The 15257-nt window shown below is 42.3% G+C and overlaps 1 long non-coding RNA gene across 1 annotated transcript in view; it reads right to left on the bottom strand.

Moving 5' to 3' along the window:
* Positions 1–5856: 5856 nt before the first annotated feature.
* Positions 5857–15257, bottom strand: part of LOC115605507 — an 81190-nt gene continuing 71789 nt past the window's right edge. Inside the window, exon 3 of the long non-coding RNA XR_003990619.1 lies at positions 5857–14638. This is a non-coding gene — a long non-coding RNA (uncharacterized LOC115605507). The remainder of the gene's footprint in view (positions 14639–15257) is intronic.

The following is a 15257-nucleotide window of genomic DNA, read 5'->3' as shown; positions in this document are numbered from 1 at the left end:
GCTGTGCCCAGACTTCAGCAGAGGGCAAAACTGTCTGCAGCAGTCTGCCAGTCTGTCCTGGAAGGAAATGTCTTGCTGATGTGTCTGATCAATCCATGGCTGAGCTTTCTTAAAACTAAACTGGAGGTACATCCAAGCCACCTCTTTTTCCTGTGGGTTCTTGCACGAGCTAACCAGTCTGTCCCTGCTTCCACATGATAGTAGCCTGTGGAAGGCAGGAGGCAGAGCAGAGGTGTTTCCTGCCCAGTCCTTTAACATGCTGCCATGTACAGCTCAGCCCTTGTTTGGCCCTACAACAGACGCCTACTGGACCCCAGGAGGACACACTCAAGCAGCATTTGCCTTTCCAAAAGACCTGCCATTAAACCACGCATCTGTTATCCCTCTTTCTAAAAGTTGTATTGCTGCTTCTACAGGCCTTGATGTAGAATGAAGTCCTGTTGTTGTAGGTCTGGAGCACCAAACCACCAGATCTACCCCAGAGAGCTTACAGCAGACATATGAGATGGAGAGATGATAAACCAGCAGGGGAAGCCCAAGGTCATGGTGAGATGATAATGATAGATGTAATAAGCAGCAGTAACAACACACAAACTATCATGCTGCTGCCCTTTGTTAGCTCAGATTTGAACCCTTGGGCTTTGCTAATTATAATGACACAGTAAGAACTAAAAGGGGAAATTACCCACAAAAGAAAAAGGATGTTAACCATTTCGTCTCTACAGCCACACTGCATATTTTGTGCTTTGCTCTAATTGTTCAGTAGAGGCTCCATTAAAGTCAATGGAAAGTCAGGGTGTCCCCGGTGGATTACGCTGTAGCAAAGTAGTTTAAATTTAATCTATGGTCGGATTTAACACATTTAAAAGAGAGCAAATTCACTGTTAAATCTAACAGTCCAGTCAATACTTCAAGCTGATGGTTCTTACTCTGGCACTGCATTTTTATATTCTGACTGAAGGCAGAAATGATGTCCATGATCATCCCATCATTACTGGCTCTGGTTGGTTTTTCCAAAACACAAAAGAAAGCCAGACGCCCTGTGCTCAAAGAACAGCCATGGAATTTTGGTGCTTCTTTGAAAATCCCATGTATATGTTCAGAAAAAGGTAGAAAAACACACCAGAAACACAATTTGTGGAATATTACATTTGAACGTAGAGTTGGAAGAGCTATTCCCTGGCACCAGAGACCAGCTCAGAAACACTAACCAGTTATTCAACAAATAAACCAGTTCAGTGCCATCTTTAGAACACTTTTTTTTCTTCCACTGCCCTAACTGGAAGACCATTTCTGAACCTCACTGCTTTGCTGTTTCTGCAGGGACACATCACCCTAGACCGTGTCACCCAAGGCTTAAACACTGCCAGAGATGGAGCATTTACCACTTCTCTGGGCAACCTGTTCCAGTGCCTCACCACCCTCACAGTAAAGAATGTCTCCCTTATATCTAACCTGAACTTCCCCCAGTTAAGTTTGAACCCAATACCCCTTGTCCTATCACTACAGTCCCTGATGAAGTTCTCTCTTCCTCCTTCAAGACCCCTTCCCCCAAAGCCAGCTGGGAGATCTTGTTTCTTCATCCCCTTCATCTTCCTCCTCCTGCTTGCTCCCTGTCTTCACAGCAGCCCCAAGAGCTGGCATGTGGCTGGGGCCATCGCTCCTGCTGTAAGTCAGTTATTGCCTCCTCGCCCTAGGCCCATGCCTGGAGATTGCTCAGGCTTCTGCCATCTGCTTTTGTTTCTCTAGACAAAATACGCTACGTTCCTGAGTTTCCCATAATGGATTAGGCTGCCCCCCTGGTCATTCTGGCAGATCTTTTCTCCTCTGGTTCCAACTCCAGATTGCTTTTCCTTATGCATATCTCTGAGACCTTCTCCATGCCCCAAGCAGGCACATGCCTGATACGCCCTGAAACCACCTTCAGTTTCTCACCAGCCCCACCATGCTGGTGAGCTGCCCACAGACGTGTCCCCTTTGCCCATGCTCTGAGCTACATTTGCTCTGATCCAGAAGCTGTTTGACGGCGTGAGTCTTATATTATTCCTGAATTAACACACTCTGCCTCCCAGTGGGCCTTATTAGCTCAGGCACAAACCTCACTAACACGGCTGTATGGTTCCTGTCCCGGAGAAGGTTCATATCTGACCAGTTTGCAGTATCCATCCATCTGCCCCCTCCATATAGATACAACATAGTACTCCTGTGATTAGACACGATACCTTGTCTCTAGCCTTTTCAATGCTTTCCAGCTGATTATTTTGTTATAGGAAAACTGGATACTATCAGAGACTTCAGTGTGTGATCCTAAACTGTGCAGACCTGTACCACACACCAGCGGAGAACTCTACCCCACCTTAATGTTTGGCTCTACCTGTATGTCACTCTTTCAGCAGCTACACAGTTAGTCAGACAAGAAGATTTTTTTACAGAAAACCCCACCATTTATGTAAAGCAATCTCCAAATAAACCAGCTCAAAACAACCATATGGGATCCAGACACTTCCCCCTGACCTTGCAGTGGTGGGGCTGCTAACTCCAAGGTATGAACCCCACATGTCTGTGCAACAAACCCTTAGAGAATAATGACATAGCCTGGAAATCATGCCTGGTATTTCAAATTAGGCCCCATCAGATCCTGTTTCAGTCTCAGAGCTGTGTGTTCAGCACTGACAGAAAAGACCTGTGTTCTTCACATGCATACCTTTGGTGGTGTTGTGCCTGCACTTAAGCCTTTTTGCATCGTTCAAGTTACTGTTACCTGGGTTCAGGTTCTCCCTCACCCTACTTATATATGGTCTAAGTGGCTGAAAATATCCACGAAATTGAGATATATCTCTTCATTTAAAACTGAAAACTTTCTAATAATTACATTAATACCCAGGGTCCTGTGGACACCTGAGACATCCTTGGTCCTAAGCAGTACAGCCTGAAGAGCCTGCTAGTCAATAAAATAAAATACCCATTCTCTTTAATTAACATATGAAATAAACACAATCTGTGACACCTAGTGTGCAGCAGCAATTAAGAGGCATTGCTTAGTTAAACCTCCTAATACCTCATTTAAATATGCAATTAAGGGATAATTGCCTTCAATCAATAAAAAATTGAAATATTTTGCAGGGACCTCAATTATTTTTTGTGAAGCTTTCTACTTTGTACTTGGTCTGGGATAAGCCTCCAAGTCTTATACCATTTGTTAACGAAACATTATTCTTTTCAGCATTCCATTGATTTATGGCTTTTATGCATCTTACCAGCATCATAAGAGTCTGATGCTAACACTAAGCCCATACAAAGTATTTATTTTTCTGTTATCAGTGATTTTCATTTGCTTCAAACTGTCTATTCTAAGTTGTCCTTGGATGATCTCCCTTTTCTAGTCCTCACAGACCAAAAGCATCTCTTTGTGCAGGTCTTTACACACAGAGCTTCCTCATAGACACCTTAACAATTCTTTTGTAATGCAATTGTTTTCCCATTTTTCAATATCTGCTTGCAAACAAGCAGTACTTCACTTGTGCACAAGTGCTAGCACTTCAAACCATATACCCAGCCCCCTCCCCTGCCTACACACAAATCAATCCTCAATAAAACAAGACAGATCTATGAATCAAACAAGAAACAAAGTCAACCATTGCCTTCCCTCTCAAGGCAGGAAATTAGCAATGCAAATATATAGGCTCATCTAAGAGGTCCTTGAGTGCACTCCATCATGGCATCTTACACCATCATCAGCTACAGAACAATCAGAATAAAGAGGGAAATATTTTCATGCTTAATAATTAAATTACGTGGTTAAAGAGACAAGACCTGTGAAAGTGAGATTAAATAAATAAATAAATAAAAGCAGGATATAAATTCTGACAGGCATTTACAGGCATCTAATGAGCACCAAAGAAGTCAGCATACTACACTGACAGGGAAATCTCGGTGCGGGCTAGGATCCATGTTATTTTACAGCTAGTGTGTAGGGCACTAACATCCCATTCAGAACATGTTGTGGTAATCATTGCTGAAGTCAAAACCTCCATCTGGACTATTTCTGTCAAGGGGGAAGGACAGCGAAGCAGCATTGCTTGGGTTTAAGAAACAAGTGTTCAGAATTGATCTGTTCTGTGACTGCAATTAAGTCATTTCAGCTCTTCATGCCTCCCTTTCTCACTACGCTAGCTCTTTGAGCCTGAAAGGCTTGCTGAGCTGGCTTCAAACAAGGGTCACATCCTTGTTACAGCTTTTCACTTTTCTAAGTGATAAAACCAAGCCTGCGTTCAAGACATGCCCTTAATTAACAGGAGATACTTAAAAAAAAACCAAACTAACATGCTGCTGCTGTCTCTATAAGGTTCACACATTCTCTGTTGGAAATCTTTGGTGGCGTTCAGAGTTTTTAGACATTGCAACCATGACATCAGCGTGGCCTGTATACAGGTACCACCTCCAGATGTAGAACACTGCATAATGTATGCCAAAGACCACAGTTGAAGTTTTTACCCAGTTTTTGACACACAGAGTCTTGCTCAAGTGGTATAGTAATTTGTGTTTCCTTTCCTATTACTCCCTCACTGGGAGGTTCAGTGACATCGACTCACTGTCCTGAAATACATACATAAAACCATAATAAGTCATGAAGTTATGCATATAAGCATAAAGATGATGTAAAGGCACTACTTAGGTAGGAGAGGAACTCCTTGACTGCAAGAAATCCAGATTTTTGTTATTAGCAAGACCTGTGAGTCATTTTGGTAGCTATGAACTTTATAACTTTTGGAACACAGAACTTTGGAACATAAAACATTGTTTCTTCTACTGTCTGACTCACTCAGAGGTTTACCCCTTCTAGTCAGTAGGTAATTGCTAGGTTTAGTCAGGTGATTGCTCCTGGTCCAGAGATGTCTTTTCAAGACAAACAACTGATTTGCTTGACTAATAGAAATATTTTTGCTCCCTTCTTGGCTGTACACAATAGCTGTCATTAGGCATCCACTGTCGTTCTCAGATTCTTATAATGACAGATGTCCTGCAAAGAACCAAAGATGCTGTGTTAAATGACCCACAGAGAACCAGTAGCTGTAGTTCTCCAGAACAACAGACAGATCATGAACTCAGCAAAAGAAGATCTCTCTGAGTTCATAGTACTTGGTAGTATTATGTGGGTTTTCTTAATGTGCTATCCATTTTCTCATCTAATCCAGCTCTTGAAAGACCACAACCCATGAGCTTTTTTTATTTATGTAAACATGTTAAAATTTCTGGTAGTGGTGAATATGTGCCTGCAGCCATAAGTTTTTATAAACAGAAGTCTTTATCAAGAGATGCTTCTGAATAACACGTTCAAACCAAGCAAAAAGCTTCACTAAATACTAGGCAAGAATTAACTTAAGATGAATACAACATTTGCCCCTCCTTTGGCCCTGTTCTTGGCTTTATATTGTCCACTTGGTTTTGTGTAGGTTTACTGTAAGCTTCAGAAAACCTTTTCAAGAGCCCTGGAGGAAGATTCCCAAGTGCAGCCTGAGACTGCTGCCTTCCCCCACGTGGATTCACTCATCTGCCTTAGCCTGGACACAGGGGAAATGAAGGGTTCAGCCCACTCGAATTCAGATTCTTGCTGCTGAGACTGGTGTGGGATGCTAATGTACTGTACTTACCTTTTGTGATTTCAGATACAGGCACATGCTTGCTATAAACCCAAAATCTATCTCTGTTCTCTAAGAACATAACACTCGTATATCAAACAACACTGAAGACCCATCATATGTTTGCAGCTTTTACCCACCACCTAGGGCAAGCCTGACCAGGATGGATCATCAACCAGTTACCAATAAAATGAGCAATGAAAAAGAAGCCATTATATGATCACTTTGATTGCTTTATTGTTATAAATGTACAGGCAACCAAGTCCTGAAGGATCTCATTCATTTCTGTATAAGGTCACAAAGAAAAAATCATCTGCTCTCATTTACACCTGTCAACCCCAATGAATGGATTGAAGTGGAATGGATATAACTGAGAGCAAAATTAGCCTACAATGCATAAACGTTGTCCTGTGTTATTTGCACACAGCTTTTCATGTGCGAATTGATACATCAGCTGGATAAATGATGCATCAGTTGAGACTCAGACAAAGAAGAACATGTGTATTTTTGCTCTGTTATCTGCCATCAGTTTACATCAAAAGTAAAATGACTGATCTGAAATCAAACCAGTTTTCAGGAATCAAACTGAAAATGCCATTATCCAGCTCATCTCTCTAGTAACTCTCCAGGAAGATGTAGTAGCCTCAGAAAAACTGTTTTCCTTCTGGTTCTAAATTTTCATAGAGAATCAAAACAAACAATATTCTGAGTGTAGTAAGAATATGTTGCTTGATAATAATGAAACTGGCTACCACAGTGAAATTCACACGTGTTGTCACTACATCACAACACCAGCTCATATCACTACACCATCAGTCTGGTATTTCCATTAGACATATGGGACAAGAAGTAGTTCCTGGTCCAGAAAGCCATGAGCCTTTCCTTGGTGATGTGTTACATCTGCTGGCCTTGGTGGATGTCTCGGACATCTTAAACAGCATTTGAAATTTCTGATTAGGTAACTGAATTGGGTCTTTGTGGTGAGACATGTCTCAAGTAGCATGCTGGAGAAAGAGTAAAAATACCACATCTATTCAAGGTTGGTCTTTATGAAAAAGCTAAATAAGACTGCATTAGGAACCCCAGGGTACATGGAGTGGGCCCACAGAGGTGACTGAGTTATAGAATGGGTCTTTTGTTCGGGTCTGAAAGCATGGCTAGATTAGATAATTTAATGCCATAAACCCTTTGGCAAGGTACATTCATGCGATGTCCTGGCCAAATTGTGTCTGTACTTTAATGCCAATTTGTGTTCAAAATTATTTTAATTAATTACTCTTCCTTTCTCAAACTGCTGGGTGGTATTTCTGTGCTCTTTAAAGCAGTTTTCTATTGCAATTCGAAGAATATGAGACTATCCTCCTGTGTCAATATTCTTACCATACCTCCCTCCACAGTAACTTAGCTTCTCCTTCTGAGCAAAACGTGCTATGAGAATGAAGAATTAAAATAGACAGGCTGATGGGTACATTTTCCTTTTAGAGTGAATCACAACAACTCCATTCTCAGTCCTACACCACTAATAGGGATAGTACTTTGTAATTTGGATGTACAGACCGATGCCTTTGAAGCACAAATAATCTGCTTTTTGGTCCCCAGCAATGATTAGGAAGCCTCACGCATCCCTGGTGCATAGCACAGTGGCAGGAAATAGCTCCTAAAGGGCTGCAGATTTGCTGTTTAATTTTTTTAATTACTGCTTATTTAGGAAACATAAATACTTTTACAAATCATTACCACGTAAGTATGAAGCATGCACTATTTTTAATTAAAAAATGAAGCTAGCACTTTTTCACTGAAAGAAATGCTGCGAGAGACACAAAGCCACTCTTTCATAAGGACTTTGCAAGGACAAATCTCTTCATCACCTAGGATGCCTTCATTCAGAGTTTTTCTTTGTCCTAACAGGCAATGCCATTTGCAGTTCAGGAAAACCTGAGTCGTGGTAAATGTTGTATGCATCTAAAGCAAAGTTGAATGACAAAGGAGTGCCTGGTTTGTCTTCAGGAGAGAGCAGACCCACAGCTCAGGAAACAAATGCTGCCCTAGCACTTAAGCACCTCCTCAGAGAGTTGCTGGCTCTGTGTGAGAGGAGTTGATATTAGTTGCTATTAAGATACAGCTGGGCTTGGAGCCTTCCAAGGTGTATACCTCAAAGAGATTAATCAGCTTGTATTAAAACTCTGCATGAAAATGTGGGTGTTTTTCTCCAGAGCTACTTATGGCTGAAACAGCCAACTCTCCCCCACCCTTGGGGTGTTTTGGGGTTTTTTTCTGGAAGTGATTTTTCCCTTTGTTTTATTTTTTTCTTAATTTTAGTTTTTGCCATTTGCATTCAGCTTAATTGATTGGAAAGAAATAATAAGAATGCTAGAGGACCTAAAACCCTGAGGAAGCCCAAGCTGTATGCTAAGTTGGTGCCTACCAGCAGCTTTAATCTCAATTAGTCCAATTTGTGAATGTTTGTTTGTTTTTTCTTATTCAGTGCCAAGCTAAAAACAAAACTCTGAATAATAACTATAAAAAAAGCACTTCTTCATGGCTTATCCTTACAGAGCGGATCCACCTTCAATTGAATTACCTTTCTGTTAAAGCATCACAGCCCTGGCCAGGCTCCCCAGAAGTTCTTAGTTTACAGAATCCTAGTTAAAATGGGGTAAGACAAGATAAAGGAAGTTAGGAGCTGAGATTTCTCCAGAGGCATTCCCCACCATTGCCATGACCATGGTCTGGAAGGCTGCTCCTTCAAGTTGCTGAGCTTCCTTGAAAAGTGGGGAGGTTTTCCCATCTCAGGTCTTCCAAAACCCCCTGTCCTACATGAGAAAATCCAGACATAGCTGAGTTGTCCCCAGGGCCCTGCTGCACAGCATAGGTTCAGGGAAGATGGCAGATCTCCTAAAGCTTTTTTGTTCCACCCTCCCGTGCAGGAGCTCAGAGGGCAAAATTCAACGTCTTCCCTGCAAGGACTACTCTGTAGAACTATGATTCACCCTTATATGGTCCTTGCTGACATTAAACCTGCTTTTGTATGCACTGTACCTCACAGGAGAGTCATCATCAGAGAGGAGAGGGGGTGTGTGTCCCCTACTGCCCTGTAGGAAGAGGCTTATGCTGAGCTGCGGCCCGGGTCCTACGGGAGGACACATGGTGAGAAGCATTCAGTCACGAATGGACCTCAGCAGGCATTCTGCTTTTCTGCCTCTGTATAAAGCATGTCCTACATGCTGCAACAGCAAGGCTGGCAGCTGGTAAGTGCAATCGCAGCCTCAATAGCTGCATCATCTGTTAGCTCTGGTCTAAAGCATGTAGAAAAGCATGGCTTTGCCATAATACTTCTCATATATGAAAATGGTGAGTGCTGGCTGCAGAAAGAGTTTGACGAGGCAGATGTTTTAGCTCTTCCATTGATCCAAAAAAGATCCTCCTGCAAGAGGTGAAATAGTACTCAAACCGCTTTGCTGCAGAGCCAAAGCAGCCCCCAACTCTTAGCACACCTGAAATGTGTGAATAGAACTGGGAAAGCATGAATCCAATTGGGGGTCCACAGCTGCACTAAACATTTACTAGCCTGAGCAAAACACCCACCACAAAGCCTGGTTCTCACTCTGTGCCTCTGTATCCCCCATCCAAGAAAAAGGAAAGCATTCTGGGCTACCCAGCTGTTGCTTTCATTGCTCCAGCCACCACCATCCTCCTCCCCCAGCCCCAAATTAATGCTCCTCCTAAAGCTGTTACCCTCTGCAAATTCTGTCATTTTCAGTGAGTCTTGTGCTGTAATTTAAAAGATAACTCACTCCTGTTTCCAGCGGTTTAATGTATTTTATTTTTTTCTACAAGCAATATACGTGTGTAATTAATAAACAATTTAGTATGTTGAGGAACCTAGGAACTTGGCAAATGTTCTGGGGATATGAAATCTCAGGAAAAGCAGCACATTATAAGAAATAGTAAGTAATTACTTATGTAAGCTTTTCTTTTTAAATTCTAAGAACATTAGCTACTAATTACCTACTAATTACCAGTACTTCAGCAGGTGTTTGCACTTAACTGTAGGCTAAAGCCCCTGTGAAAAACAAACCCCTCACACTCCCTCTCAAGATTAAAGCAGAATCCCACTGGACTTCATAATACAGCATAGGTGTAGTGGTGCTGTTTACATGCCAGTCCTTTAACCACTTGGCTGCTTAAGGTGAAAACAGGTTCCAGTTTTTTTCTCTTGCTTTTTCTGCCAGAGCCAAGGTGATTTGCTAGAACGAGTAACTCGAGAGGTAATGAACAAAATCTAAGGGTTAAAAGTAAACTATGATTAAGACTTCTTCATCATCTGCGCATTTATCTCACTTCTGCAGTGACCTGGCAGAGAAACACGCTCTTTCTCATCATGAATATTGCTGGCTAAACAGGGCAAGAACAAAACTCTATCTGTGAAAAGTTCCCTGAATTTAAAAAAACATACACAGAGCCCTCAGCTGGTGTAAAATGGTTTAGTTTCACCAGTGCCAACACCCAAGTCAATACTTACACCACTCGAGGAACTTGCCTGCGCTTCAGATCAAATCTCTTCATGCCTCTTTTGGAAGACTAATTCATACAGCCTCAATTTTGCTCAAACATTTATAAGCAATGAATTTCAAGTTTATAAGCACAGGTTCAAGCTCATATCCCTGGCTGCTTAAAATTCAGAATTTTGGTTTACCCAGTTACCAAAAAACCATTTTACTGTTGATAGAAGAGAGATGTCAGACACAGGAAGTCCAGTTAGAGAATGAAAAAGAGGTGCCTTCAGCAACCTATCACAGTGCCCAGCTTGCACTTTCTGCAGAACACCTAAGAGACTGATGAACGGACTCAAAGGCACACCTCAGAGCTGTGTTTTTCAACAAAATGGTTCACAAAAGAGTAATTTCAACAGTGTTGCTAACACAGTTTCGCCTTTTACCCTCTCTCTGAGATTTGTAAGATCTATTCAAAATATATGGTTCCTTATTTCACTTCTGCAAAGATTACTTCTTTTTCACTGAAAAATAAGACTCAAAGGTAGGCAGTGGAAGGTAGTTCAGGTCATCACCATTTTTCTGTGGATGCTAGTTAGACTACATGTCCCCTCCAGATCCATTTTTCGCTGCAGTGATAGAAGTAGTGATTGAGCTGTGAAGCATTAGGTCACAACAGCAGAAGTTCATGCCTACAGCTGGAAGCTAAGTTTCCTGAACAGCACATCTCTATTAAAACAATAGGAACTGCAGGAGTCTAGAAACAGTTGAAAACCTGACCCTTTCATTCAGGTACTTAAAGGAGAGTTTCTGGCTTCTGGTGTATTTTAAGACTTGAGTCCCACAGCTGAGAAATTAAAAGCTGCTTTGACATATGAACTAAATAAGACCATGAGGCTTCTGAGAAAATAATACAGCTCAGCCTTGGTGCCTTCCATCTGAGGCTTTCAAAACTATACATAAAAATTAACAAAATAGCATGCCTGGGAGGTAAGTCATTGATGTTTCACCAGTCAACAAGCTAAGGCTTTTCACAGCAAAATGTCCTGATGTCATTAAAAAAAAGAATTTAAATGTAATTTGTTCTTCATGTAAAAATACTTCCTTCTCACTTCTTTCTATCTGCTGAAGGTTTATGGTAAGATTTTCAGAGGACCTGAATGGTGGGAAGAGTAGCAGTGCTCTGGTCACCAGGTTGCTCCAAGGTGGTGAGTGAGGCTACTTCAGTCCTGAGGAAGGACTCACGTGCCTAAAAGCTGGTCTGGCTTTTACTGTTGTCTCAGGTGATCTAAATAAAAGGTACTGCTTTGCTATATGTAGGCTTAACCGTATCAAATGATGAAATGATGGTAACACCATTTATGTCTTCAAATGAGGACCTTATAAAAAATCATCATGAAAAAGGGGAAACTAAGTATCAGGAATTTCTTAGGCAAAACCACCTGACTCGCTGCTGCTCCCTAAAAGAGAGTGGAAAGGAAAGCTCTACCTTCCTCCTTCTATTTTCCTCCTTCGTCTCTTGGTCCTGTTGCCACAATCCTTCTCTTCTGCTTCTACCAGCTCTGGAAATGGTCGGGTCTCTCACAGGTTACTTCCATTTTGCTAACTGAGCAGAAAGCTATCCTTTTTAGGGAGAGGAATTAGTTTTATGCTGACACAGCAAGTTACATGACTTCACCGAGGTGTCCAGCATGCACCAGAGCCAACAGAAGCTAAGGGGTATCCAGGCGCTGGGTGTGCCATGAGAGATGAGTGGGGAGAAGCCCTGCTGGGCCCCCCATCTTGGTCTGGGAGCTGTATTTACACCCTGGTGACCCATGCTGTGGCTGACCCTGGTACCATCACCATACCTGCTCTGCTTGGAGTACCATGGGGCTGCATCCTATGTGGGTGAGGGCACTGCCCTGCCAGCCATGCTGCCACTCCCTGCACTTGAGTCTCTGCACCCTGTAGTGCAGCTCAACAAGGGATGGGAGCACAGGGGAAAGGGGGAGCAGGTGAGGTGGAAATGTGACACTGTCAGAAATCAGTTACCTGACCACCCCATCAGACACCCATTAGGTGTTGAGCGCTGGGGATGCAGAGGGAAATACCTATGATGCCAGCAAAGAGTAAAGGAGCGTTTGGTGACTCTGGAGTTTCATGGTTAAATTTGGTTTACCCGTAAATGTTTTTGCTGCTTTTTTACGTATTTTGCCTCATTCTCTTTGTCTTCCAGGGGGTTCCCTTTGGCGGGATTTCACAGACCTGGGAGCACCTTGATGATGCCAAGGCTGAACACCTTCTCCTGCACACTTCACAGGTACTCTGGACACCATGGCCCACTGACATCATTTCAGGGGGTACAGAAACAGCAGAGATGGTTTTTCTCATCTCTTTTCTTTAGTCTCAAAGAGGAGAGGAAAAAATGCAGAGCCAGGATTTTAGCCCTTCATTTTATAATGTAATTGAAATGCCAAGAGACTGAAAAAATTCAATGTTGATGAAGAAACGGATGTTAGCGCAATGAAGAATAGCTCTGTCTTTGTCAGTCTGCAGTCTTTTATGTGTCACAGGCTGTCACTTTCTATTGCATTTCAACTGACTAATTACCCCAGTTTATTAAAAGTGAATATGAATTCACATTTTTTACTTTGTCGCGTTCCAAGTGTTACTGTTATCAGGAGCTATTACTGAATGATACATCCCACAGTTCTAGGCTTCCTCATGTGAGCAAGTACAGAGCAAATCTACCTCAATATCAATGAAAACCAGATATATTCATTTAAGGGGGAAATATATACTCTGTGCACTGTATGTTCACATCCAAGCATTAATCACCCTGGTGTGTCCCACACGGCTCAGTGTATTATTAGAACCTCACTCACAGACCAGAAGAGTGTCTGTAAGTGATGGTGTTGGAAGGGTTGGACTTGAATTAAATGTACTCATCACTTCCTAATGGGGAGGTATTTTCTGACAGCTGTAATGAAAACTGCTGCTCATCAAAAGGTACTCTGTGTCCTAGCTCGCAAATCCAACCCTGGCTGCAAGTTGCACATTTAAATTTCAAAGTTTTTATCTCTAGCCATGCTGGAGTGCACTTACAAGTGCGGTGGAAGGGTCAAATTAGATGAAATCAAAGCTCTGCTTCTACTGAAGAGGCAATTTTAAGCTTTTGCAATTGGAGCTATGTGTTGTTATAGGCTTAAAAAACCTCATCATCAAAAATAAGGATTTCTAGAACATGGTAATTATCACTTTGATCTGCACAACTCAGTTCCTGCAGTAACTTCAATGTTAGAATTTCCTCATTCTGCATAGAATAACACATTCAGACAAACAGGTGCATAGACTACAATAGTTCTTGTACAGTTGGCACCCCCATTTATTAATTCTGGTCTTTCACACCTTCCTCTACCTCCATGATTTTTTGTGAGGATATCCATTTTGCCTTTGAAGGAGCTGGATGCTGGTGTGAGCCTTCCATGTATTGGCAATAATAATCAATAAGAGGAATAACAATAACTTAGGAAGTTATGTCAATAGCAAATGCTGGGAAAGAATGGAGCATCAGGTCTTGGAGGGAAATGCCATTTTGCCTGAAAGCATAGCATGCACAATCAACAGGAAGAGGGTTTCATTCTTCTAGCATTTTCCTAGTGGGTACTGATTGTTTATAACAAAATGCAACTATTGTACATTTTCCTATGATTTGAGATATTTACATTTCACAAGCTAAACACAATGTTCTTTCATTGGAACATAGATGGAGGAAAAAATATCACAAGACTGACTGCAGTGGTGGCATTGTCATCTTGTACATTTATGAAAATAAGGCTGAAGTGTATTTTTCACATCATGCCTGCATGAAGAGAAGCAGTGGGACATGCACTCGCATTGCCTGGACTCCAAGGAGCTCAGGTTGACGAGCTAGCTGCGATGTGGAAGCTGTAAGGCTCCCCTCTCCAGTGTTTCCAGTTCCTCTGGGTATGATGAGTTTTGTATAGGATATTTAAAGGAGGCCAAAGCTATGTCATCATGGGTTTGTGCCCAGGCTGCTGTACTGATGGCCATAAACAGAAGATACATCCTGAAGTATATGTCCCATTCTCAGAGAAGAGCAGCTCCCTACCTCTTGGTTTAAGGGGTCAGTGAGATCAGTCTGGCTGCATCTGCACATGAAGACAAGCTTTGATTTTGGTCTGCACCACGGAGGTGCATCTCAGGTGGGGAATGTCAATACTTCAGCCCCTGTTTTGGGTTGGATTTGTAAGGAATGTGGCCTCTATCCCCCTTTCAGTGGGGAAGACAAACAGCAGGAGAGCTGCCTGTGCCCCTGGGTGTCTTTGGTGGTGACCTGCAGGGAAGGGAGCCAAGAGTCCCTGAGGACACAGTGCGTGAGGACATCTCCAAGCACAAAGAGGCTGGCTAGATAGAGCAGAAAGCAGCACCGTCAATGGAGAAGAAACAGCTTCTCTGCAGGTAGGGATACAGGAGCTGGCTCCTTCCTGAGGCAGAGGATACCTGTGGAGATCAAGAACAGGTATGTTATTCAGAGACTAAGTGATATTTAAACCCAGTGCTAAGGAAAAAAATCACACACCCAACCCTAGCTAAGAGATTTGTAGCCATCTCTCCCCCATAATAAAAGAATAGCTAAGAAAGTTGGTAACACTCTTCAGTTGGGAAGAGAGGAGATTTGGTGCTGTCTGGATCTGCTATTCAGGGAAATCAGGTTGGGGGAGGAAGGGGTGCTGCCTTCCACAGCTTGAGATGCTACTGAAGGGTGTTTAGGTTTTTCTTTGCACTAGCTTCATGCTGTTGATCCAACAAACTGCTAACCTAGTTAGAAGGGCTTTAAAGTAGGACTGAGGGAGGGGTTGACTAGGGAAAAAAAGAAGTGAGCATAAACACGAGCAGCCTGATCGGTGCCTAAAATTTCGGAGGTTTTGGTATTCAAAATAGGGTCGCAGGAGAGACACAGAGGGTAGTGAATCAATCCACTGAACACTTTAGATGTCCGTATACTAATGGAAGAAATATTTGGGATAAACAGGCGGAGCTGGAAGTCTTAATACAAGATCAAAATTATGACTTAATTGGCATAACAGGGTCTTGGTGAGGTAATTCACATGACTGGAAT

The sequence above is a fragment of the Strigops habroptila genome, chromosome 1 (assembly GCF_004027225.2).
Source record: "Strigops habroptila isolate Jane chromosome 1, bStrHab1.2.pri, whole genome shotgun sequence".
Taxonomy (NCBI): Eukaryota; Metazoa; Chordata; class Aves; order Psittaciformes; family Psittacidae; genus Strigops; species Strigops habroptila.
The sequence above is the reverse complement of the archived record's forward strand: the minus strand, read 5'-3'. Positions and strand labels throughout refer to the sequence as shown.